Genomic DNA, 24,577 nt, shown 5'->3' with positions numbered 1-24,577 from the left:
TTATCTGTTGACCATAGGTTAGTTCTTTCTCGTGTTTTAAACGGGTTCATACAAAACATCATATACAGTCTTCTTCTTCTAGCCTCAGGGAAGAGTTTCCAAGGATTGTGTATCTCATTTAGACCTCGTTTTTCACAAGGAACATCCTGCATGAGTCTGTAAGTGCGCCTGAGGGCACAAGTCTCGCACCAATCTCTCCTCCATAGTTTTTTTTTACTTGATCAGGATTGTTGTGTAGCGTATCAATGTCAGTGTCTAATTCCGTGAGCAAAATTTTACATCGTTGCACCCATAGGTACAACACAGAGTTCTTGTTTTCCCCAGCATTTTCAAGGATTTTGAACTGCAGAGTGATGTCTTTCAGTGTCATTTTGCGAAACAAGACGAGTGTATTCCAGGATACTCTTGCATTGATAGATATTAAGCTCAATTCATATCTTATACACGATGATGGTGTACTTCTTGGTAAGCCGAAACAGAGGTTTGTCTGGTGTTGGAACTAATTCTATCAGAGCAAACATTTAACCATAAAAATGGTGATATTGGACAAGAAAGTAATGGATATTGAATAGTGATTGTGAAAACTTGTCCTTTAGGTAACATGATAACCTCCCTTTACCTTTCATATCACTAGTCACATTTTAAGATCAGCAAACAGATAGGACCTTTATTAAATGTCAACCAACAGAGTGAGAAATTCAGCAAATATGATATCAATTTGCAGAGGGAAATTAGAATTTGTGTGTGTTAAATTTTTTACACAGATTGAAAAGGGTAGTTTGCACAGAGTGGATAAAACATTTTTGGATTTAATTCCCAAAAATAGAGAACATATGACCCAGCAAAATAAGGAAAATTACAAACGCAGGTACTAACAACAATGATGTTTTGAAGTGATAAATTTGAATTTGGTTAAAACTGTAATGAATGAATTGGAATATTTATTTTAGTTCACTTGACTATTTAAGTTAAATTTCATCCATCTATTTTTCTGTAACAGTTCCTGAAGAAGGTCAAATTAATGACCGAAATGCATTGGACACGAAGCAATTACTGCAACAGGCCTTTTTCAAAATAATTTTTATTAATAAAGAAAATTACGATTAAATGAACATCAAATCTGAAAGCATTTTCTTACAAACAAGATTGCGCACTTTATAACAAGAAATAAGGAATCAATAACAATGGAATGCCACGTGGGTCCTTCCAGCTGACTGGGCCAACCAACCCAGTCACATACTTGTCATTATTTCATGCCACCCCACCATGCAAACGGGGAGGTTTCTGGCGACAGGACCACAACACAACTAAATTCTGAATTAATTAATCAAAAAGAAAAGAAACACAGTGGTGCCCACTCACCCCCCACTCTGGACATGGATGGGGAAGCCCAAACATGGGTTGAGGAAGCATAATGCTTTAAAGTTGGAAAACATTTGTTATGGTAGGTGTAGTGGTTCCAGCATTCCGGAAACCCCAGAGGCAAAAGAGTGCATTTGAACACACTTCTAAGTTCTATACCGCACTTGTTAGACATCTGGACCATACTTTCTGTCCTAAAAAGTGATAATGCATTTGATAAAATTGTTGCAAACCTATGGATGTTATCTTATTTGTCAATTTTGTAAAATGTCTCCCCACCCCCTCCCACTGCCCTGTTTCCCAAATGGCTCCGAGTAGAGATGGTGTCTCTTGTGAGAGTATCTTTCTGTTTTGACGTACACTAGGAAAAATAATAGACTGTATTTAAAACATTAGGTTTGATTGAATGTTAACTGATGTTGCAGTAATTACCAATCTGAGACATCCTCAAAAACACTTTTTTATTTAACCTCACACTGATTAAATAATAAACACAGTAAGAATAAATAAACACATTGGATATAGAACAGAACCAAACAAGAAAGTACAAGGTGCCATGTTTGGCTTTCATTTTAAAATTAGAAAAGGAGGTAGAGAAGGCATTGGATCTATATCAATTAAATAGACTGTCAGATGCTATTTAATATTGGGTTTGTTTGAAGTAATTTACATTCTGCCAGCCACAGTATTTAGCCTAACATGGCAAAAAATTCTGTATGACATTTCACAAAATATGGTAACTCCAGATTCCATTACAACTTTGCCAACAGCTGGTTGGGATCACCATGGCTAAGCTGCTATAATCAAGCGCAAATTTCAATATATGAACAAAACAATCAAATGCAAATAGCAGTTACTAAATAAAGAACAAACAAATAATGTATTAAATAATTACAAGTGCAATAGTGTGCATAGTTGTCTCTATTCACTCATAAAAGCCCATAAAATGTCTAAATCTGACCTGGCCATGTCCTCTTTTCGTTCTTTACACCTAGGGTCATCAGCAGCTCTTCGTTCTTTTGCAATCCATGAATTCACATAGGGGATTGGGTTGAACTTCTTCAATGGTGGGCCAACTAGATTAATAAATTATAAGGATGAAATAGTGTCAGTATGCAGGGATGCTTTTGTTGATGTGCAGACAAGATTAATTTGTGAAAACCTGTGTTCACACTCAGCAGTGGAGATAGCAATAGCGTCCGCAGCTGTCAAAAAGTTCCTTCTAGTGTCTATTAGCTTCTTTTCCAACCGTCTCCCTATGTACCCTCTAAGCTCGAATGGTTTGACGAGTGTCACCAATGTCAATTCTTTCACACAGAGATTCTATCTCACTTTCTCCATACGTAGGTGGTAACTCATCTGGCGAGTACTGCTTGTACAAAACGTTGAGTTTGCTTATTAGTTTCTCGTACGCAACTTTGTTGTCAGCAGCAGCAGACCGTCCTGTAGACAACAAACGACTGCATACATTTTTGCAAGACTGCGAAAAAACTGTCCATGTTCAATTCTTTTGTCGCACGCCTTTCCTTCAAGCAGGGTCACTCCTTGGAAACTATTTTCTTCTATGGCCTTCTCGCACTGGGAAGAATGTTTTCCTCAACTTTCTACCATTGCCTCAAACACTGATATTTGTCAGCAAATAGCACGATGTGCATCAATGATCGTGTAATCACGCTTTTGTAAGTCAAGTGACAATTCTGATAACTCTTGAAGTGCATCAAACATAATGCCAAGATTAGCAACAAACTTCACAGACGAAAGGCGCCTACATAGTCCAGTGTACATGTTTCGTGTTGTGCCATCACTAGATGCCAATGTAAAGTGTTTGTAAAGAGCAGGATAAGCATTCCAGACAGCCTCTACTGTTCTGTAGCTTGAGGCAACCCAGCGAGTATCTAACACTCTTCCTATTTTACAAAGCTGAATGTCAAGAGCATCTGCACATTCTTTTAGCTGCAAAAGATTTTTCACAGATGTGCTAAAAAGAGAATACAGTTTGTCTAGGAATGCTTTGAAATGATTTGTAGCTTGAATGTCTTTGTTGACATCATTGACTGCAAGTTATAAGCGGTGTGCTGAGCAGTGCCTGGCTACAATATTGGGAGAAATTCTTTCTTGTAACCTTTTCACAACCCCGCTATTGCGGTCAAACATTACTGATGCTCCATCACAAGTGACTGACACCAGACATTTGGTGAGAAAGTCCTCACTAATGTTAATGGGGTCCTTTTGGAGTGAAGACAGCAAACTGCTCACTGTACCTTCAGCAGACACATCACTGAGCTTGGTAAAGTCAACAAAAATATTAGCTGGAGACTCCATATCCTGTAGCTGAGTACGTAGGTACACTATTAAAGCACTTTTTTATTTAGGGCAGTTGTTTCATCCAGCAAAAGGCTCACTTTAGGAGAAAAGGCAACTATTTTGGCAAATGTCTTTCGTTTCATTTCTGATGAAATGTGTTGCTGTACACTTGAGCAAGCCACATTGGAATGTAAAATGTGTCCCATATCTAGCCCATTCAATTGCTGGCAGTCTATCTCAGATTTAAAACCATAGGCTGGCCTGTTTGGCTTTGCTTCTTTATAAGCCGTTTGGAATATTCTGGCAGTTGTTGCTATTTTCCCTGCCTGGGCTCTAGAAGTTACTTTAAGCAATGTATCTTTTTTTACCTGCTCTAATATTTTTTATACTGTGATGTGTGCCTTTGTTAGTCCATGTTTGGTAATTTTCTTTCGTAAGGATCTTTTTTGCTTGTCTTTGTTGGTACCATATGAGCTAACAGTACACTCAGTCTATTCTTTAGACAATTTCATCCCATGAGTTTTCTCTGCACCAAAGCTATTGACTTGATGGCAAATGGTGCATCCAAGAGTGTGTCCTCTAACAATCAACCATGGGTACTTGCTTTGAAAATATTGTTTCTGTTCGAGCTTCCAACCTTTAGGGAGTCGGCCTTTCGTTAAGGGAGCTGAACGTTGCAGAGGTGATAATTGACCAGATTCCCGCATGCTAGTACTTGGAATTTCCGTGTCACTGTCGTTAGGTAGTTCACGATATTCATCAGTGATACCAGTGCCGCCCAATCCCGAGTGGAATGCTTGCTGTCTGGATTTCTGTATGGATGTTGACAGTAGTAGTGCTGGTGGTCTCATCTAGTGTTTTTTCTGGTTCTTCACAAACACTATCTGACTTAGAACCAGATTCCTGGTTACTTCGCTTGTTTGTAGGCTCATCTGTGCTGCATTTTTTACCAGGTTTTGAAAAGTATGAAGACATTTTCTTCTGGGCTCCAGACATTCTAGGGAAGGAAATGAGAAGTAGGGATAATCAATATCATGGGATTCCTTCCAAGTTTCAATACACACAATGATCAGGCCAGGGGTCAGGACAGGACAACAGACCTATTAAGTGCTTCAAACGGAATCAAGGATTGGTGAACAGCAAATGTATAAGAACAAACACATATAATGGTGCACACATGGAATGTGCTTTCCATTAGAGCCGGTCTAATAAATACAAATGTGCACACGTTTGACTTGTCCTGGCTGAAGAGAACATTGCAAAAAGAAATCTAACAGCAAATACCATGTGGGTGGTTTGTAAATGGCTGCAAAGTGCCAGTTGCCTCCTTTTATCCCCCAAACACACCACTCTGAACCATACAATTTTGCGACTTTTGCTATGTCGCTCTGTAGAGCAGTACCCATGCCCGTCTCCATTTTTAAAAAACACCCACTTTCCTTGAGTCAGTAAACAATTACACCCCACTTATGCTTGGTAATGTACGTCTCTCTTACCTTGTTTTCAGGGACGAGGATGTAGCGTACCACACAGCAGCCTGCGACTCTCAGACTCTGACTGCCACCACGATGAACGAACCTCTGATGAAGTCGCTCACTGCAATCCGAAAGGGGGGCAAAGGCACTAAGTCAATTAAATTGCAAACTGCTGGCGTGATACCTTGTATGCTCAATAAGAAATTCAACTGCTGGAGGCAGAATTGGGATATTTGGGTTCACACAAAAGGCACGACCATTGCCCCTTGAACTGTATGCACCAAACATGAGGGTAGGAAAAAGAATGCCTCATAGGACACAGTGAGCCAAATCTGCAGGTATTGCAAGTGAGGCATTTTACTAACAGGGCAAACTTTCTATGGCAGGTTGGACTTAACATGACAGGACGTTACACTGCACAATATTTTACAGACCTCTATCACAGCACCCGCAGACATATGTTTGACTTGCCTTCAACAATGCAGAGGGGAAGAAGGGGGTAGAGTGACCCTTTGCAGTTGAAGTCAGGTGAGATTACATTATTTGCCCAGGATCACACACTTATGCTGAACAGCAGGCACCCTAGGGTGCTGCTAATGCTTCATAAATATACCTAAAAGCTTTAAACATAATAATGCAGTCAATTGAGAAAACTAGAGCAAGTTAGGGAATTACCCTAAACAAATTATTACTGTTTGTTTCATACTTTGTATTATAACACGCAAAGGGGCAAAGCGCTGGTCTTGAAAGCAAGACCACGCCGAGCAACAGAGGCTTAGAAACCGAACTCTGGTGGTATTAGGTGCGTTATAAAAAAAACAATTAAATAACATAAAATCACAACCCACGTTGATTAGCCTTGTAATTGCACTTGGTCAGGAGCATCCATTCACACATACTCTGCCCTAAGTGGGGAAAATAAGGGACCCCCCCAACTGACGCCCACCCCCCCTGCCATGCTGTGGCCAATGAGGCGCTGGGTGCCCATATTTAGGCCACAGGTTGGGTGTCGGCCACACTTTACCCACTTTGTTCTCCTCCAAATGGAGCAGTGAAGACCTGGGACAAACTGGTTTATATAGCCTGCAGATTGCTATGCTACCTCCAGATGTGCCCCATTCCAGGGTGTGCCAGCTTGCAGGGAACTGAATCCTGGAATGTTCCTGGTAGCAGAGATGAACACCTGTAGGTCTTTATTCATTACACTCTGTGAAGGCAGCACCTGAGCAGATTTGCTTTTTAACAGAGCGCTTGTCCTTGAGTTTACTCTGGATCCCAAACTACAAAAGCACAACTCCTAAAAGTATTTTTTTGAAAAGGGATTCAGTTTATCAAAAACGTTATTTTAAAATAATAGGGACACCCCAGAAATGAAAATATAAGCAGGCGTACGTGTCCTCTGCAGGTCCAGGAGTGCAAGAGGCCTCCTGGATGCTCCTGCAGGCTGTTGACAGTGAAGGCCAGCTGGGCTGGAACGGTACAACCACCCCATTTACTTCAGCCAGAAAATGTTGTCTACACTTATCTCTTCTACATTCACTTGGTCGGCCATTAACAACGTTGTGCATTTACTTCTTCAGTGAGCAAGAATGCCAAAACAATGAGAATCACACCCAGGTTTTGCAAGCAAGGGATAATGTTGAGAGTGTAAGGCACACATGCATTTTGTAGGTGAAAGATGACACTGGCTTGGGCGTTTTACAGATGGATCAAGACGCAACCAACAGGTGGATTGCAAGCAGAAGAGAATACAAAGGCAATATGAGGCTCAAGTGCAAAGAATGCCAAAGCTAAGGGAATCCCATGTTTTATTGGCAGAGCACAATGCCAAGGCAATGTTGGACTGTCTGCTTGTTGCAGACGTAGGTTTAATAGGTAAACACGTCTGAACCTGATGGTAGTAGCTGGGCTGGGGACTTGGGAGGAATCGATCTGTTGGAATATGTGTACCTGCTGCTGCAATAGATGTGTGCATTGAGGAAGCCCAGATAGTACATGTGTCTGTTCACGGGATACAGACCCACAGAGGAAGAGGTAGGTGACTACTTATTGCTGTGTCAGCAATAAGTAGTCACCTACCTCTTCCGCTGCAAAAAAAACAGTGGCCTATCTCGAGTGAATCTGCTACTGTGGGAATGAACACAACCATACCTGTAGCACCACTGCACATGTATCAGGAGACAGAGGATTGCGTTTGGAAGGAGAAGGGGAGAGGGAATTGCATCTGTCACCATATGAGCCAATATTAGCCTTACTCTGTAATTATGTGTGGGATTTATAAAAACACACACCTAACTGGGAGGCAACAGGCTGCTGTCAAATTGTGTACACACCGAATAGATCAATAATCTTGACCAAACCCATTAACTGTGTCTAAAAGTATGTGTTGTCTAGTGCAGAATAAAACATGTCTAACGCATATGTATACGGATAATTACTGTTGGTGTAAAACAGTAATATAGGAATGTGAATGACAGTCAGTGGTGTTGTTTACTCCCCTTATCCCGCCCCTAATCACCTCTTCTCCACCCACTTTCATCTGCTCTTAATTTCCCACCAAGTGTCCTTGACAAGATTCTTACCCTACAAAATACCAATAGAATTAATGTCAGGACATGCTTGATACTTGTCGGTAGTGTTTGCGATGTTGTGACTCTTATGCTGACATCCATCAACCTCCTTCACCCAAATGGCTGTAGAAGCAGCCACGCTTTGTCACCCTAAGTCATGGAAACAGTTTGCTGTTTTAAGGGTTCACAGTATATTATCCATAACGGTTCATAGTGATAATGTCGAATTCAAAAAAGTCGAATACAAAAATGTCGGAAAAAAAATGTGAATTTTTTTTTTTTTTAAATGGGGGGGTTCCCCCCAGCCCCCTGTTTATTTTTACCACCCAAACCCAAAAAAATATACAAATTAAAAAAAACACATTCTATTTTTTTTCGACATTTTTTTTTCTTCGACATTTATGTTTTCGACTTTTTTGCAGTCGACATTATGACTGCACACCATCCATAACAGTTGAACCTAGCTACATATTGGACAGGGCAATCTTCTCTCACAGCCAAGTACAGATACATCATGGGCAGATCAAGTGCAAGCTTCAATAACAAATGATCACAGCTAAAGCATGGGCAGAGCAAGTGCAAGATTCGCTAACAAATTACCACAGCTAAAGCACGGGCAGGGCAAGTGCGAGCTTCCCCAACAAATGACCACAGCTAAAGTACGGGTAGAGCAAGTGCAAGCTTCAATAACAAATGACCACAGCTAAAGCACGGGCAGGGCAAGTGCGAGCTTCAATAACAAACGATCACAGCTAGAGCAAGTGCAAGATTTGCTAACAAATTACCACAGCTAAAGCACGGGCAGGGCAAGTGTGAGCTTCCCCAACAAATGACCACAGCTAAAGCACGGGCAGTGCAAGTGCAAGCTTCCCCAACAAATGTTGTTACAGCAGGGATAGCGCGATTCCTTGCATTGTGTTCATCATAAATGTACAGACACTTTGTGCCGGGCCCTGATAGCCGACCTCACCCACTTACTGCCCTTCCAGAACAGCCAATACTAACCTACTTCAAGTGCCTAGATTCAAACGTATGAAGACTGGTGGTAGTAGCTTCCCAGTCAAAGCTGCCCAAAACTGGAACTCACTTCCACCCTCTTTAAGAGAAGACATGCCCTACCCACGCTTCAGATCTAACCTCATCCAATGGATTAAGGAGCATGACATTTGACCCTCTACCACACTGCCACACCACTTCCCACTTTTGCGTATAATTGTATGTATCTGTATAATTGTATATACTGTATATAACTGTTGCTTGATGTTCTCTGATACTTTTGTTCACCTGTATGATATAGGCCAGCACTGTTTATTAATATTTTGTACTGCAACGCACAGCAATGTGACCTAAGCTGAACAACCCTCTTTTCCTTCTTCTGCGCCCTAATACCCTTGGAACTGGTGCTCATTATAAATAAATAAACAAACAAAACAAACAGAACTGGCACGTCATGGACAGGGTTTGTGAAAGTTTCATTTACAAAGGAGAAAAGGTACAGCATGGCTTCAGGGGCATAACAGCTGCCGAACGTACCGAGTGATCTGTAATGCCCCTTTGTCCTCATCAGCACTTACCAATTAACATGATGTGAAAGGGAACAGAGTTCACTGCATAGATGGAGTGGCTTCCTTCCATCAGTCTCAGCAGCCCCGGCTCACTACCGGTCCTCGTCCTTGATAGGGCAACCTCGTATATGTGTCGGCCAGTACGAGCTAGGAGGTGCACTCAGTCTTGTTAACATACTCATGGTGTAAAAGTGCTGCGTGGAAAGGTCATGTCTCAATGCATCAAATCTCCACCCCTTCAAAACAGTGTTTGCATTCGAGACCACGTTTGGAGGGTTTGATCGTCGTTTTAATTATTAAATGATTAGTACCAGCAGTGACCCTCCAGAACGTCTGAGCAGTGCTTTGCAGAATTGCTTGGAAAGTTAGCACTAATAAGCAGACCGATTCTTTCTAATATATATACACTAAGTAACTACCTTTTTGTTGCTACCTTTTAAAGAAATTCTTTACCTACGCCTTGGATAAATCTGGGAAGCGGTGTGACCAAATTCAATGCATTTTTTGTGACGTAGCTTTAAAATTGTATGAAAAAATGTCTCGTCTTGAGAGCAGACACTGAAAGAAATCAGTCACGGTGGCAGTACTTTAGAGGCCGCCATAACCACCATTGTTAAAAATGCTAACATATGTGCTTGCAGTTTGTTCGTACTATTAAAACGCTTAGAACAAATGGGCTACTGCCACAGTCCCCTCCTGCCACATTCTGAGAGTCTGTCTAAGTATAAATGGCCATTGCCAGTTCTGTTTTGCTACACCGACACTAGACCTGCCCCCTGTCAGTTATCTGCTTTGAGTGGCTCATGCCCTGCCTCAAGAGGCTCCACATGCAAGAGGAAACAGTAGAACCACTGACCTGCCTGGAATGAGTGACCTGCCCTGGCCGTGTTCGTATGATAAATTACCTTCCGGCCAGACCACCATGCTTTCACATTACTGCAAGACCCGGCAACACTACAATCCAAAAACAGGGAGCTCTGGGAGGTAGATTTGCTTGATCAGCCTCTTATTATTGCGCCCACCGCAGTGCCGCTGGCGGTGGCCGCAATAATAATAATGTAAGGTAAGCGGCAGCCTTGGTTGGACGATCTAGGCTGCCTAGGTCGTCCGACCAAGGCTACAGCTTGCCTTACATTATTATTGCGGCTACCGCCGGCGGCGCCTTAGTGGCCCCAATAATAATGTAATGCAACTTAGCCTTACGCTGTAAGGGCCTACCTTAGGCAGCCTAATGTAAGGTAAGTGGCAGCCTTGGTCGTGCGACCAAGCTTGCCGCGGGGCGCTTACCATTATTGCGGGCGGCCGCTGGATCAGCTGGGATCACACACACAGCCGCTCGTATAGATTCGCGGTCTGCGGCCTGCCAGCTCCGGCCAAATCCTGCCCTGTGGTGGCCGCGGGCACATGAGAAGCAGCATGCACGCCAGACACCGGCTGTGGTCAAAGTTAGAGGAGGTGCGGGGGGGGGGGGGCCCTGGAGTACGGCAGTAGTGGTACATTATTATGGCACTGCCGTGGATGTCACAACTCACATATTCATTTCATGGCGTCTGTGGACACAATATTAATGTAAGTCTAGCCGAATCCGGACAGAAAGTTTAAGTTAAAGTGACTTACCGTGTTGTTTAGCAAGCAGTGGCCAGGCCTACCCCTGAGGAACTTAAGCTGCAACTAGGCCGCACAGGGAACCACATGTGCAGGGCAGGCTCTCTCACAAGTCACTCAAGCCACTACTTAACAAGTCAAGTGTGCTCATGAAGTGAAGGTGGCCTGCCTCTGCAACAACAGACCCACGTGACTCACCCACTGCCACACACACGTCATCATACTGGCTCGAGTCAAACAGCCAATGAAAACTGTACATTATGTGTTAGTATACAGAATGTATCAAATACTGCATAGTGAAAACAGAATGTTGGTTTTCATTGGCCATTGTTGTTGTGCTGTACTCCCAGGCCCAACGAGCCAGCCATGGCCTGAAACTGCGAGGAGAGCAGCAGAGCAGACTCAGAATGATTTATGATCATGGAATGGAAACTAGTCAAAGTTGGAACAAACAAAGGAATTACACGTGCACCAGCCGCCCAGTGAAGTTCCGGTCCCTGAAAAAAAGGAGTGCCGGTGTTGCCCACCGGCAAACACTGGCACAAATTAAGCACTGATTGGGATGAGGGATTTGTACCCCTTTGTTCTTTTGCTGCACTTCCCACTAGCTTCGTAGTTGACACACACAAATGTAAAGTGGAAAGATTATCAGGAGGTGGTGTAAGCAAATTCTTCAGCGATAAAGTGCAATTTGCATTTGCAACAAATTTTCCTGTTTGAAAATCAGGGTTATGGAATTAAATTCCCTAATTCAATTGCCAAAATGTTGTACTTATTCAGGGGAGAAATGCTTTGATAGCAGTGGGTATAGACTTGCTTTTTCCTTTCTTTTTTTCCCTAGGAGCGGCTTCCAGTGGTCTTTGTTTCAATGGGGCACCAAACTCCATGCGGCTGCAGAAATGGAATCCTATGAACAATGTCTTCCACTTCTACCCAAACAAGATCACCAACCTTGCAGAACACTATTTTTACGCAGTCTTTCTATTGACTAATTTCATACCAAAATGGCGCCGTTGAAAAACCTGATAGCCGCTGGGTGCTTGGCTGCGGCTTTTTTAAGCACTGACGTTCCTATAACTACGAAGCATACCACTAGAACATGCCTGCAAGTTTCTCATCTGTTTCTATTACTAAACTATACACGTATTTGTTGATAATCCTTTGTTTGAAGTGGTATTTGAACAATTGTCATTGGTGGCTCCACCTTCTTATACGTTGAAATTACCTTGACTCCATGTCCTGCTGAGCAGAGACTTAGCCAGGATTGTGTAACAAGTGGGACCTGGAGGTAATGTTGCTGTTCCCACCATAAGGGGAGCCCCCAGAGGGAAGGGGGCTTCTTCTGACCCTGGCTGAATGCGCAGGAGCGACCGAGTGTAGCAAGAAAGTGTGAACCAATCAAGCCAATCAAGAGGAGCTCCGTACTCCGAGCACATTTGTTAAATTATGGATTAAAATATTGCATTTGATAGTACACTTTGTATGATAAATTAGGTAAAAAGCTACACAGTACAATTGGGTTTGTAGGATAAGACACAGACTAAAGCTCAATAGATGCTATGTCACAATAATGCACAGGAGAATTTTCCATTGCATTTTCATAATGCCTTTGCAAGTAGTATGCAAGTGTAAAAAACATTTTCATATTGATTGTGCCCATACATGTCCATTCTATGCCAGCATGTCCACATGAGAACAAACTCATGTTTGCTTTGCCTTAATGTCAGTACAAACAGACATGGCACGGTAAGAAAACATGCCCATGCTGGCTACACAAATTCCCCAATATAAGAACAATCATCGTGTTGCATTTCCCCCTCTAACACCAGTAAAATGTCATGCCACAGTTTGAAAACATTGCCTTGCGGGCTGCACACATGCCACCCCCCATGTAAGAACACTTATTGTGTTGCCTTTGACCTTAACACCAGTAATCCAATGCCATGCCACAGTAAGTAAACATGCATGGAATACCATCCCATCCCCATGTAAGAACACTCATCGTGTTGGCTTTGCCCTTAATGTAAGCACATAATTCCATGCCACAGTACTACCCAGCCAGTCCCATTGTACTACCCTCCCCATCCCAAACCCTCCTTCACATAACAACACTTAAGTTGGATTTGATTTGCTCAAAAACACCAGTAAACCATGCCATGCCCCGTCAAACATATGTTCATACTCCAATGCAGATCCCAGGGCCCCAGCCTTGCATACCCACACTCTGACAGTTACACACAGACACAGACATGCACAGATACACACCCAGAGATATACACATACAGATATACATACACAGCTTCTCTGTCATTCACACGAGCACCCAGAGCATTCACACATGCATTTGCACCCTTGTTCACCATTCACATATGCATTCATTCATATGCGTGCACTTTCAGACACCCTTGTATACATACATACACACACTTACACATACCCATATATTCATACATACATAAAATCCTTACGCAGAACACAGGCATGCACATACAAATGCCTTTTCCCTTACCTGCTGTTTAACTCCAGATTCGCTGATACCTCCTCTGCTGCTCCATTGGACTCCTCCATTGGACTCATGCTAACACACTCCAATCAGACAGGAACCAAGAAGGTAGGGAAAGCCTTCTGGCTCCTGACAAATAAGCAGAGCTCGGGAGCCAGAGAGACACCCCTGCTGCTGAATCTGCAGGGTGAAATCCATAAATGCCCACAAAGCGCAGCACAGCTGTAAGTAGGCATTTACAGATTTTGGGTGGGCCTGGCTCACTCAGACCCTACCGAGCCTATGCCTCTACTGCAGAGCTGAACTTTGACCCCTTTCCCACCTATCCACAGAGTTAGGTCAACAAGCAAGACTTTACAGGTTGGGAGATAGGATTGGGAGAGGATAGGTGGCACCAACTGCTCACAAACAAGTCTCAACTACAGCTCTATGTTGCCTACTTACAGGGAGATTGCAGGGACCCAAGGCATATGTTAAAGGTGTAGTACCGTCAGAATATTGCCAACTGAGATGTACTCGAAGGGAAAATCTGAACAAAAATGAACAATTTGTTGTCTGGGAATTTATAAGCATTCCGCATATAATATTATGAAAGAGCTCCTTAGGTGTATCCCTCACAGTTTTCCAGACCTAGAGACTGAATACACAGTCATTCTTTGCCTCTGGTAGAAACCAGTATTGAAGCAGCATGGAACATATGATGCATCACGAAATACCTTAACAATTGCAACATGTTTTTTTTTTCTAATACTAGCGGGAGTGACTTAAAAAAGCATCTCCTCTTTTTATTCCAACTCTCAAATAAATTTACGGAGGCAATAAATTGTTTCTAAACTAAAATGACACTCAAACTAGATCAAAAGAAGGATTTGAGGGTACAAAAAACAGGCAATTCAGTTATTATTTTCATACCATTTCCAAAGGCACTAACACTTTTCAGTAAAATGTATGGCGGTGTGTGCATTCGGCTGCAAAGCATTTAGTTTGCTGTACAGCTAGAAGAGGTTTACTTAAGCTTTGCTTGGTATGACTGACTACCTGTTTTTTGGAGTTTTCTCTGTACCCACATATGTCGCCTAACTATGTCAGCGCACCTAATTTTGAAGTGAAATTTAGTTACACAAGATCATCTGATCTTTGCCAGGCTTTGAAAATATTCAGATAGGTTAAGTGCTAGGGGAAGGAACAAGGAGAAGAGCATAGTAAGGTGTACAAACATATAATACAAGGAGGACAGACTTATCTACTTTGGAGAAGTTAATGAGGTGCAGCAGTTCATAAACCAAGATGCATAGGAACTTTAGTCCAAATGGCAGCAGATGCTCAAAATTCAATGACAAAGGATTTCCTGAAGAGGAAAATGCTTAAACCTATGCAGAAGTAAAAATTATTCTCCACAGATCTGACGGTAGCTGGCAGACCCTTTCAGAGGGTAGGTCTTGCAGCACCCAGAACTCTACTTCCCAGAATTAATTTCTTTCCTAAATAGGGCAACAACCATAGCTTTAGAACCTGATGATCGTGGGTGCCTAGAGGGAAGGTGGAACCTTATATTCTACCTGAGATAAAACAGCCCAAAGTTTCAATAGGATTTGTGGATAGGGCAGAGGTCTTTCAAATCAATGGCACCTCACATGGTACCTATGTGGGGAAAGCACAGCAGATCTGATGTGGTACCTGGGTTTAAGGTCCACAATGACTCTGGCTGCTCTGTTCTGGATGGCTTTGAGTCGTTGGATGAGATGATTTGGGGAGACCCAGCTGGAGGTTTTTACTATAGTCAAGGCATGGGAGCACCATGGCAGACGTCAACTGAACTCTTTGAAACATGTTCAAGAGAGGGAGGATGTGCTTTAGGACATGTGGCTATAAATGCTACCTCTTCAGAAGCTCAGAAATCTCAAGGGCAAATGAACAAAGATTACCCTCCAGTTCTCTGTACATTTAATGACTAATATTATTATAATACCCTGGGCAACAGTCAGATAAAACCAGTAGCTAAGTCTTAACACAAATTCATCTATTTTGCATTGGTAATTAATTCCCGTTCCGACTTGAAGATCTGGGGTAGTGGGATGGTAATGTATTTTCTTAATTATGTCACTACACAAACATTGCGTAGAATGCGGTTTCACCTCTCTATTTAGATTGAGCATCCAATAATCCACCCTTTACTTCTAGTCAAAGCTAGGTGCTCATTGTGAGCAAGAAGTACCATCTTCGAAATGAACCCTACAGGTTGGGCAAACACATCACCCCTCATGAGCAACTCGTCATAGTCCCTAACATTAGTCCTGTGCTTCTGCTGAATTGGATCTTTAATAGACTAACAAGCTTGTATACTTCCTTTGAATTGTGCTGGGAAGCCTCGATATACAGCAATTACCATACAGTAGCATAGAATGGCATAAACACAAGACTACTACTTGTACAACAATGCTTTGTTACAGATTACCTTGTTGAGCCACTTCTTTCCAGACTACCTCTGATAATACTTTATATTGAGCATAGTTACTCATTATGTGGTACTCAAGGTGCCTTGGACTTAACATCCCACGACCCATTGTCGGTGGCGAAGGCTCATGGAAGTTGCAGACCAAAATATCTGCAAGGGCACATAATCAGGAGCTGTAACCTTGAGTCTCAAATGCTACTTTCCTGTGCTTCATCTTCTTATTTAGCCATATCTGATGTGTCTACTGATAACCTATAACAATTGTGAGGAGAGTAGCTATTACCACCTGGAACATAATTTACCTCATTTTTTGTAACTAGCGGCCCCTCTTAAATGTCCTATACTCAATATGATCTAACTCTATGCTTGGTAAAACCTCCCTTAGTAGTTTATGGTTTGCTTTTATTTTAAATAAAGGGCCCATATAAATTGCCAAATTGCTTGAATGCCCATGGCACCACCAGAGACCCATTTTCAAAGCTTTAATAACATAGTTCTCCACTTTTTCGTGTTCTTTGCTGAAGTTGTAGTCAGTCCCTGTCCACCTGGCAGCAGCATATGGACAGCACTTGTGCCATTTGCACTGAAGTATGTAGAAAGAAAGGTTTGGATATCAATGCATGCCAAAGTAGGCCACTCACTTGTAATCCTTTTCATTTTATAGAATGTGTAATCGTGCCCTTTATCTGACCAGAATTCAATCCAATAATTGGATAACTAGCGGCCCCTCTTAAATGTCCTATACTCAATATGATCTAACTCTATGCTTGGTAAAACCTCCCTTAGTAGTTTATGGTTTGCTTTTATTTTAAATAAAGGGCCCATATAAATTGCCAAATTGCTTGAATGCCCATGGCACCACCAGAGACCCATTTTCAAAGCTTTAATAACATAGTTCTCCACTTTTTCGTGTTCTTTGCTGAAGTTGTAGTCAGTCCCTGTCCACCTGGCAGCAGCATATGGACAGCACTTGTGCCATTTGCACTGAAGTATGTAGAAAGAAAGGTTTGGATATCAATGCATGCCAAAGTAGGCCACTCACTTGTAATCCTTTTCATTTTATAGAATGTGTAATCGTGCCCTTTATCTGACCAGAATTCAATCCAATAATTGAGCTTATTTCTCATTGAGATTGTGCTGTCTGCAAAGCTTTTGATAAAAGTTGTGTACAATTCCATCATGCCTATAAACAACAAAAAAGTATAATTTCTTTTTGATCGCCCAACTTGTTACGTAGCCCTAACAAAGTCCCCCATGAGTCACAAAGTGTTTCTGGAAACTAAGAGTATTCCTGATATTCTATAGACCCACATTTGAATCGGAGTGTTCCTCCTCCAATGGTAAATGGTCTTTCATAATGTCAATAACCTTCCTCAACCTTCTATTTTCATGGTTGGTTGACTGCCTTGCTACATAGCTCCATGTAAGTGCTTATCTTACACTGCTTCACTGGAAACCTAATTTCTTATATCTGCTTTAGAACAGCACCTAAATCGTCTACCACTCAAAAACAAGACCATAATGTTTGGAAAAGCCACAAACCTTCTTCCACCTTTTGTCATGCCTGTTTCGACCCAATTGACAAAGTATCATCTTTAAATAATTCCAGTCACAGGGTTTCATGAAATCAGATGCATCTTGTACTCATACTGCAGCAGTGGACATTCGGCCAAACTACATTTACAAAATGTTGGTGCTACCTCAAGCATAATGAGAGCAGCATATGCTTGGGACTTAGTGGGCACTCTGATTTTGTGGCATACAGATGTGCCATCCAGAGTGGCGAATGCTTTTCCTTCCCCCAGGAGGGTGATCCTCTAGAAGATGTTTGGGGAAAAGTGGTGATCTTTCCCCACTTACTGATTCCTTCCTCAAAGGTGAACAAATATGCTTTTACAGCCTAAGGGCTCCATAACAACAACACTTTGGGCCAACCACTCTATTGCTTTGACGAGCTCTATGCCTCACTACTGGCAAAGATTACTCAATTATTTACACACAGCCTTCATCATGTTATTGGTATTTTGCACATCCCTTGGCCAGCAGGAATTGAATCTTTCTTTATCCTTATTCTATGCACAAAGGCTGTTCTTCCTTATTCAACACTACTTCCCACTGCTTATTGTAAATAAATATTCATGATTTTTTAATGAATCCTTCTAAGAACTGCACCTTTACCAGAAATGTGTTCTTTTTGTTTCATCCTTCAATGCACTTGGGAAAACCCTCTGCCTTTTAACATTCAGTGGGGTTTCCCTCTAGTTGTATATCTACCTGCTGTAATTTTGTGCCAAATAATGTTTCTAGCCCCATTTCAGATTCTTAGTGAATGACACTTCGCAATCGATGGAAGTCCTAACACTTATTGTCTTTGCCACAGAAAATGCATTACAAATCAAACTAACAAAAGTAATCAAAGATCATTACACTCCACTAACTCATTCATCATGTGGGGTTCTTCACTTGTGTAGGATTCTTGCAACTTCTGCAATGAAATGATCTTTTTGACACAAATTCTGTCCACCATTCTCAAGGAGGGACACATTTTAGCAATGCAGTTTTGGACGCTGGTACCTCCGTTGTTCAGCTAATTGGCATCAACCATCTGACATCCTTACCAAAATATCCTTTATTTCCCTCAAATGGATCATTCACACATGTAGATTCAGTTAAATTACCTTAACTACAAACTGATTACAGTTCCGACTGTGAAGTTCCTCCTGTGCCCTTGTATAACTCCCACGCACATTTCAGTGTGTTCCCCACACACTGGCTACTTCCAATACCACAAGTCATCATCCAGCAAGTTATCTCTTGAACCCACCCACTACTGTTGTGCACCATACATTTTTTCTCAGATTCATTTACAACTTTTTGTCATAATTACAGGTTGCATAATTCCATGCTTTCTCTTTTCCATTTTAGTCTCTTCCCAAAGAGTTTACGCACCAAACTCTCCCAAGCTACAGATCAAGTCTTTCAATACAACACTTATTAAGCTGGACCCCTGCCGATGGTGCTTCATGTTTGTAAATACATCTTCTTCCGGGTCCTAAACTTTGAAGAAGTAGCACCTGTTTCGAGGGGATTGGGTCCTCCGACGTATTCCATATCTATGACAGTAATCACCACAGCTGTGCTGCTTCGGAAAATTTTCGGCATCTGCGTCCTGCGTCGATGACGTCGATGCGCCGTCCCCGAGGACCTCCTCCGACGGCCGACGTCACCCGATGTGATAAGTAGGACGCACGACGCCCATAGCCTCAGTTCTGTTTTTTCCGCGAACGTGTTCGCTTCGTGAATCTCGGTACGCCTCGACTCTTTGGAGTTTGTTGTATTCTTCTCGGTTCTTTGAACCTGTTCAGTTTTTGTGAAAACCTGTTCGTGACGATGTCTACCTCGTCTTCAACCCCGCATCCGGGCTTCAAGAAATGCGGGGACTGTGGGTCCAAGATGTCGGTAACGGATTTGCACGACGCCTGCCTCTGGTGCCTCGGGGAGGCCCACAACACGGACGACTGTGTCGACTGCCAGTCGCTCACGGCCAAGGCCTTGTGGGAGGGCAAGAAGAAGTTGTCGGTAGGTAGGGTGTCTAAGCCAAGGAAGTAGAGGTCTGCAGGGCTTTCGACGGATGATTAGAGAGACGATTCTCCGCGTCATCGTCGGAGGTCCGGTGAGTCGCCTTCCAGGAGTCAGTCTCGCCACTCCTCTGCCTCTTCGAGGCATTCCCGGAAGCGCCGGCATCGGTCACCTTCCCCGTCCTCTTCCGAGGACTCCGCCCGTCGGCGGGTCGCTTATCCCACCATGCAAGCAACACCGGAGGAATGGGCTTGCTTCGGGAAGAAGATGTTGGCGATTCTTGAATCGCAGGGCACCGGTCCGTCCGCGCCTCCGAATGGGGTCGGTCGTGATCGGTTGAGAGACACCGCACGCACGCCTTCGGGCTCGAGTGGTCGGCACGCTTCGCGGGAGAGGTCCCGCTCGGACAAGGGTAACCATTCTCGCCATGCCCGTTCCAGGTCCCAGTCCTCGATGCGCACGAGACCGCGTGATCCTCTGCAGTCTTCGAGGAAAACGTCGACGCCTGTGGTGCCGAGGTCGTCGATGACCTCTCTCGAGGCTCCGCATCCAAAGGGGGTCGTCGACACTGTGGGCGCCTAGGTCGTCGAAGGACATGCTCGGAGCTCTGGTTTCGAGGCCTGTGTCGACGCCACCGGTGCTGGTGGCACTGCGGCTGACGTCGACGCCGATTCTCTCGACGACCACGCCAATTCTCTCGATGCCGACACCGACTCGTTCGGCGCCCTCAACGCCTTTTGAGGTGGTGGTGTCGGAGGGGCCCCGTGGCACGGTTGTAGCCCCTAGAAAGGCTCTGGCTAAGGTCAGGCATAGCTTTGGTCCCCAAGTGTCTTCCTCTCACCGCCTGGAGTACATTTCAGAGGGTGATGAGGGCTCTGATGAGGGCTTGGTTCCGGGTGCCGGATGAGCTTCTCTCGGACCATAGCCAATTTGATGACCTGAGGCAGTCACTGCATGATGCCAGTGGACTGGACACCTCTCCGGAGGTGGAGTTTTGTAGGCCAGAGCCTGGCACTCATGCCGATTCTTCGTACCGCGCCTTATGTCTCAGGTTACCGAGTACTTGGGATGGTCGGCTCGCCCAGGGGAGTTTGTTCAGGATGATCTCATGGACATCCTCGATCTTAGTCCCCCCACTGACCCGGTACTGCGGTTTCATATGGCTCTGCAGAGAAGGGTGGCGGCGGCTTGGACTGCTCCGGAGAGTCTCCCCGCAGTGGGCAAGTCTTTGTCGCGAAAATACCGTCCAGCCAATAGCGACCCCTGCTACTTGTCCAGGCACCCCACTCCGAAGAGTTTGGTGGTGCAGGCGGCTACGGCCCCGGCAAAGCAGGCGTCGTATCCTATCATCCCTCTGGATAGGGACGACAAACGTTTTGATGGCTGGGCAAAGAAAGTGTTTTCTTCAGGGGGTATGGCGCTTCAGGCGGCCAACTCCGTATGTGCCTTGTCTCGTTTCACACACACTCTGTGGAACTGTGTTGCATTAGCGGCTGAACATATTCCCGAAGGGGACGAACGGGATGGTTTCCTTGCTTTGGTTCAGGATGGCAAGGATGCCATGTGTGAGGCCGTTCAGTCGGGTTTGGACATGGCAGATTGTGTCAGCCGGTCCATGGCGGCGAGCACCGTAATACGCAGGTTTGCGTGGTTGCGGAAGTCGGGGTTCGCTCCTGATGTGCAGTCCCGGTTCCTCAACATGCCCTTTGACGGTGAACATCTTTTTGGCAGCAAGGCTGACGAGAGCCTTGAGAGGTTGCAGACCTCCAAACCTGCAGCGAAGTCGTTGGGCCCTGCAGTTCGCCAACCTCCGCCTTTTCGTCCTAGGGGACAACAATGGAGGGGAAGTTCCTTTCGCTGTTACTCGTCCTTCAGTAAAGCGAGAGGAGCTGTCAGTCAAAGAGGCCACCTTAAGAGTGCCAGAGGTGGAAAACAGGGTACTCGAGGTGCCAAGGCTGCTCGGGCTGTTGCCTCTTTGCCCTCAGGCAACGCCGCAGCCGATACCACTCAGTCATGAGGCCAGGTCCCATGGTTCGGCAGTTGGGGGAAGGCTGGCGCAGCATCTTGTAGAGTGACGTGCCATTACTTCAGATGTGTGGGTTCTGGAGATCATAACCCACGGCTACTGTCTTCCCTTTCGGCAGAGGCCTCACGACAATCCATCTGGGAACCTCTCTTTGAAGAGTCCGGATCCGCTCCTTGCGCAGGAAATTCAAGCCCTGCTGGAGAAAGGCGCCATAGAACTGGTGCCTGTAGCGGAGAGGAACAAGGGATGATATTCCCCTTATTTTTTGATTTAGAAGAAAGCCGGGGCATTGAGACCCATCATGGACTTGCGCGGTTTGAACAAACTCCTCAGGAAGGACAAGTTCAAGATGGTTACTCTCTCTCAAGTCCTCCAGGCCCTTCAACTTCAGGACTGGTTGGTGTCTTTCGACCTCAAGGACGCTTACTTCCATGTGCCGATCCATCCCAAGCACAAGAAGTAACTGAGGTTCGCGGTTGGCGACTCGCACTTTCAGTTTCGGGTCCTGCCGTTCAGATTGACCTCCGCCCGAGGGTTTTCACCAAGCTCATGGTGGTGGTGGCAGCGGATCTCAGGAAAGGGGGGATTCACATCTACCCCTACCTGGAAGATTGGTTGATCAGGGGGAGCTCTCCCGAGCAAGTACAGGATCATCTGTCCGTCACCTGCCACTCCCTTCACAAGCTGGGCTTCTCCCTCAATTTAAAGAAGTCCCATTTGACGCCAACACAGCGGCTCCAGTACATCGGAGCAGTGCTCGACACATCCCTGGGGCTGTGTTTTCATCCCCAGGTGAGGGCTCTTCACATTCAGCAGATGGTGCACAAGTTTCAACTTGCCCAGACTCTCCCAGCGTCCGAGTTCTTGAGATTGCTCGGCCTCATGGCATCCTGCATTCTTCTGGTGCCAGAGGCCAGATTGTGGATGAGATCTTTGCAATGGGCACTCAAGCTCCAGTGGTCTCAGTCCTCCGGCAGGATGTCGGACCCTGTTCAGGTGCCGCCCTCGGTCGCCCAGGACCTTCTGTGGTGGGCCGTCGAAGGCAATCTGATGAAGGGGGCCCCATTTTGGCTGCCCTGGCCCGAGGTGACGATCGTGACGGACGCATCCCTCACGGGATGGGGCGCTCATGCCAACAAGTTGACAGTCAGCGGTCGTTGGTCTCCGTCGGAGTCCAGATTCCATATCAATCTGTTGGAGCTGAGGGCAGTCAGGCTAGCCCTGAAGGCTTTTCTGCGGATTGTGCGAGGAAAGAGTGTCCTGATTCTAACGGACAACACGGTGGCCATGCACTACCTCAACAAAAAGGGGGGGCAGGGTCACTTCCTCTGTGCAGGGAGGCGATGCAGCTCGAGTTCTGGGCCATCCAGCAAGAAGTTTCGATCTCGGCTGTTCATCTGGCCGGAGACGACAACGAGACGGCGGACGCTCTGAGCAGGCAGAGCACGATCGCTCACGAGTGGGAGCTGGCTCAGGAGATTCTCTTGGAGATCTTCGCCCTTTGGGGGACCCCTCAAGTGGATCTCTTCGCCTCCAGTGTCAACCGGAAGTGTGAAAGGTTCTGCTCGCGGGAATTTCCTGCAAAAGGAGCCTTAGGAGACGCGTTCGTGGTGGAGTGGTCATTCCCACTACTGTACGCGTTTCCTCCAGTCCCCGACATCCCGCAAGTACTGCGGAGGCTACGGAGGTTCGGTTCCCGGATGATCCTCATTGCTACGGCGTGGGCCCGGAGGACGTGGTACCCAGACCTTCTCGACTTGTCCATCTACCCTCCACGCCATCTTCCGTCTTCCCTACTGAGACAATCTGCTCTCACGTGAGGGGGGTCAGGTTCTCCATCCAGAGGTCAGATCCCTCAACCTTCACGCATGGCTTCTGAAAGGTTGAGGTATAAGGATTGGGACCTCCCTGAAGAAGTGTTGGAGGTGTTGCTTTCGGCCAGACGGCCGGCAACAAAGTCTCTGTACCGTTGCCGTTGGCGTAAATTCTGCGACTGGTGCAGAGTTAAGAATGTGGATCCTTTTGAATGTGACATTCCCATGGTTCTGTCTTTTTTGCTTTCTTTGGCCCACAGGGGCTTGCAAGAGGGGACCATTAAAGGTTACCTGGCAGCGCTGTCCATATTTAAGCGCTCGTCCGAAGAGTGTTCCTATTTTAAGATTCCTTTAATTTCTCAGTTTTTGAAAGGGTTCACTAATGGGTTTCCTCCGTCACCTTTTCTGGTGCAAGGTTGGGATTTGAATCTTGTTCTTAAGTTTCTTTTGGGTGCTCCATTTGAGCCTTTGCATTCTTGCCCTTTGAGACTGTTAACTCTGAAAACTGTGTTTTTGGTTGCGGTTACTTCCGCTCGCAGAGTGAGTGAGTTACAGGCACTTTCAGTTAAGCCACCCTTCACTGTGTTTCATAAGGACAAGGTTGTCCTTCGAGTTCGTCCTTCCTTTTTTCCGAAGGTGGTTTCGGATTTTCATTTGAGCCCGAAGGTGGTTCTTCCGGCGTTCTATCCTCCTCCACATCCTGGTAAGGAAGAGGAGAGGCTCCATAGGCTTGATCCTAGGAGAGCGTTGAGCTTTTATATTTCGCGCATGTCCCGGGTCAGAGTGGACGATCAACTTTTCATTGGTTACGCTGGAAAGCCTTTGGGACAAGTTGTGACGAAACAGACTTTGTCTCGTTGGATCATTTTAGCTATCTCCGAGTGTTACCGCTTGGCGGGTAAGGACCCTCCGGCTGGCTTGCGGGCCCATTCTACCAGGGGAGTGGCTGCGTCTACTGCCCTACAGAGGGGTGTTCCTATTCGTCACATCTGTGATGCAGCCACCTGGGCTTCTGTACATACTTTAGTACGTCACTACTCCCTCGATTCCATCCGATGGCAGGATCTGGCCTTTGGCAAGGCAGCCCTTTATTCCGCAATTTGATTGGGCATGCTAAATTTGTGTTCTAAATTCTTTTCCCTCCTCCTTTCTTGGTACTGCTTTGGGAGTCTGTCATCGATATGGAATACGTTGAAGGACCCAATCCCCTCGAAGAACAAGTTACTCTCTTACCTGGTAACGTTCTTTTTCGATGGGATGGTCCGGCGACGTATTCCATATCGCTCCCTCCCTGCTTTCCCCGCTGCAGAATTTCTTAT

General features: G+C 45.1%; 1 protein-coding gene and 1 long non-coding RNA gene across 5 annotated transcripts in view; one reads left to right on the top strand and one right to left on the bottom strand.

Annotated features, from left to right (window-relative positions):
* The window catches only part of DDHD2 (DDHD domain containing 2), a 2,155,663-nt gene extending 2,143,625 nt beyond the window's left edge, over positions 1 to 12,038 (top strand). For all 3 annotated transcript variants that reach the window (XM_069617940.1, XM_069617939.1, XM_069617938.1), the window contains exon 18: positions 11,723 to 12,038. The gene's annotated coding sequence lies outside the window, so the exon portion shown is untranslated. The remainder of the gene's footprint in view (positions 1 to 11,722) is intronic.
* The window catches only part of LOC138491420 (uncharacterized), a 113,035-nt gene continuing 90,264 nt past the window's right edge, over positions 1,807 to 24,577 (bottom strand). For both annotated transcript variants that reach the window (XR_011276004.1, XR_011276003.1), the window contains exons 2-3: positions 5,163 to 5,262; positions 1,807 to 4,663 (exon numbers count right to left, since the gene is read on the bottom strand). This is a non-coding gene — a long non-coding RNA (uncharacterized lncRNA). The remainder of the gene's footprint in view (positions 4,664 to 5,162; positions 5,263 to 24,577) is intronic.

The sequence above is a fragment of the Ambystoma mexicanum genome, chromosome 10 (assembly GCF_040938575.1).
Source record: "Ambystoma mexicanum isolate Mex_15411 chromosome 10, UKY_AmexF1_1, whole genome shotgun sequence".
Classification (NCBI taxonomy): domain Eukaryota; kingdom Metazoa; phylum Chordata; class Amphibia; order Caudata; family Ambystomatidae; genus Ambystoma; species Ambystoma mexicanum.
This window is presented reverse-complemented; position numbering and strand designations above follow the sequence as displayed.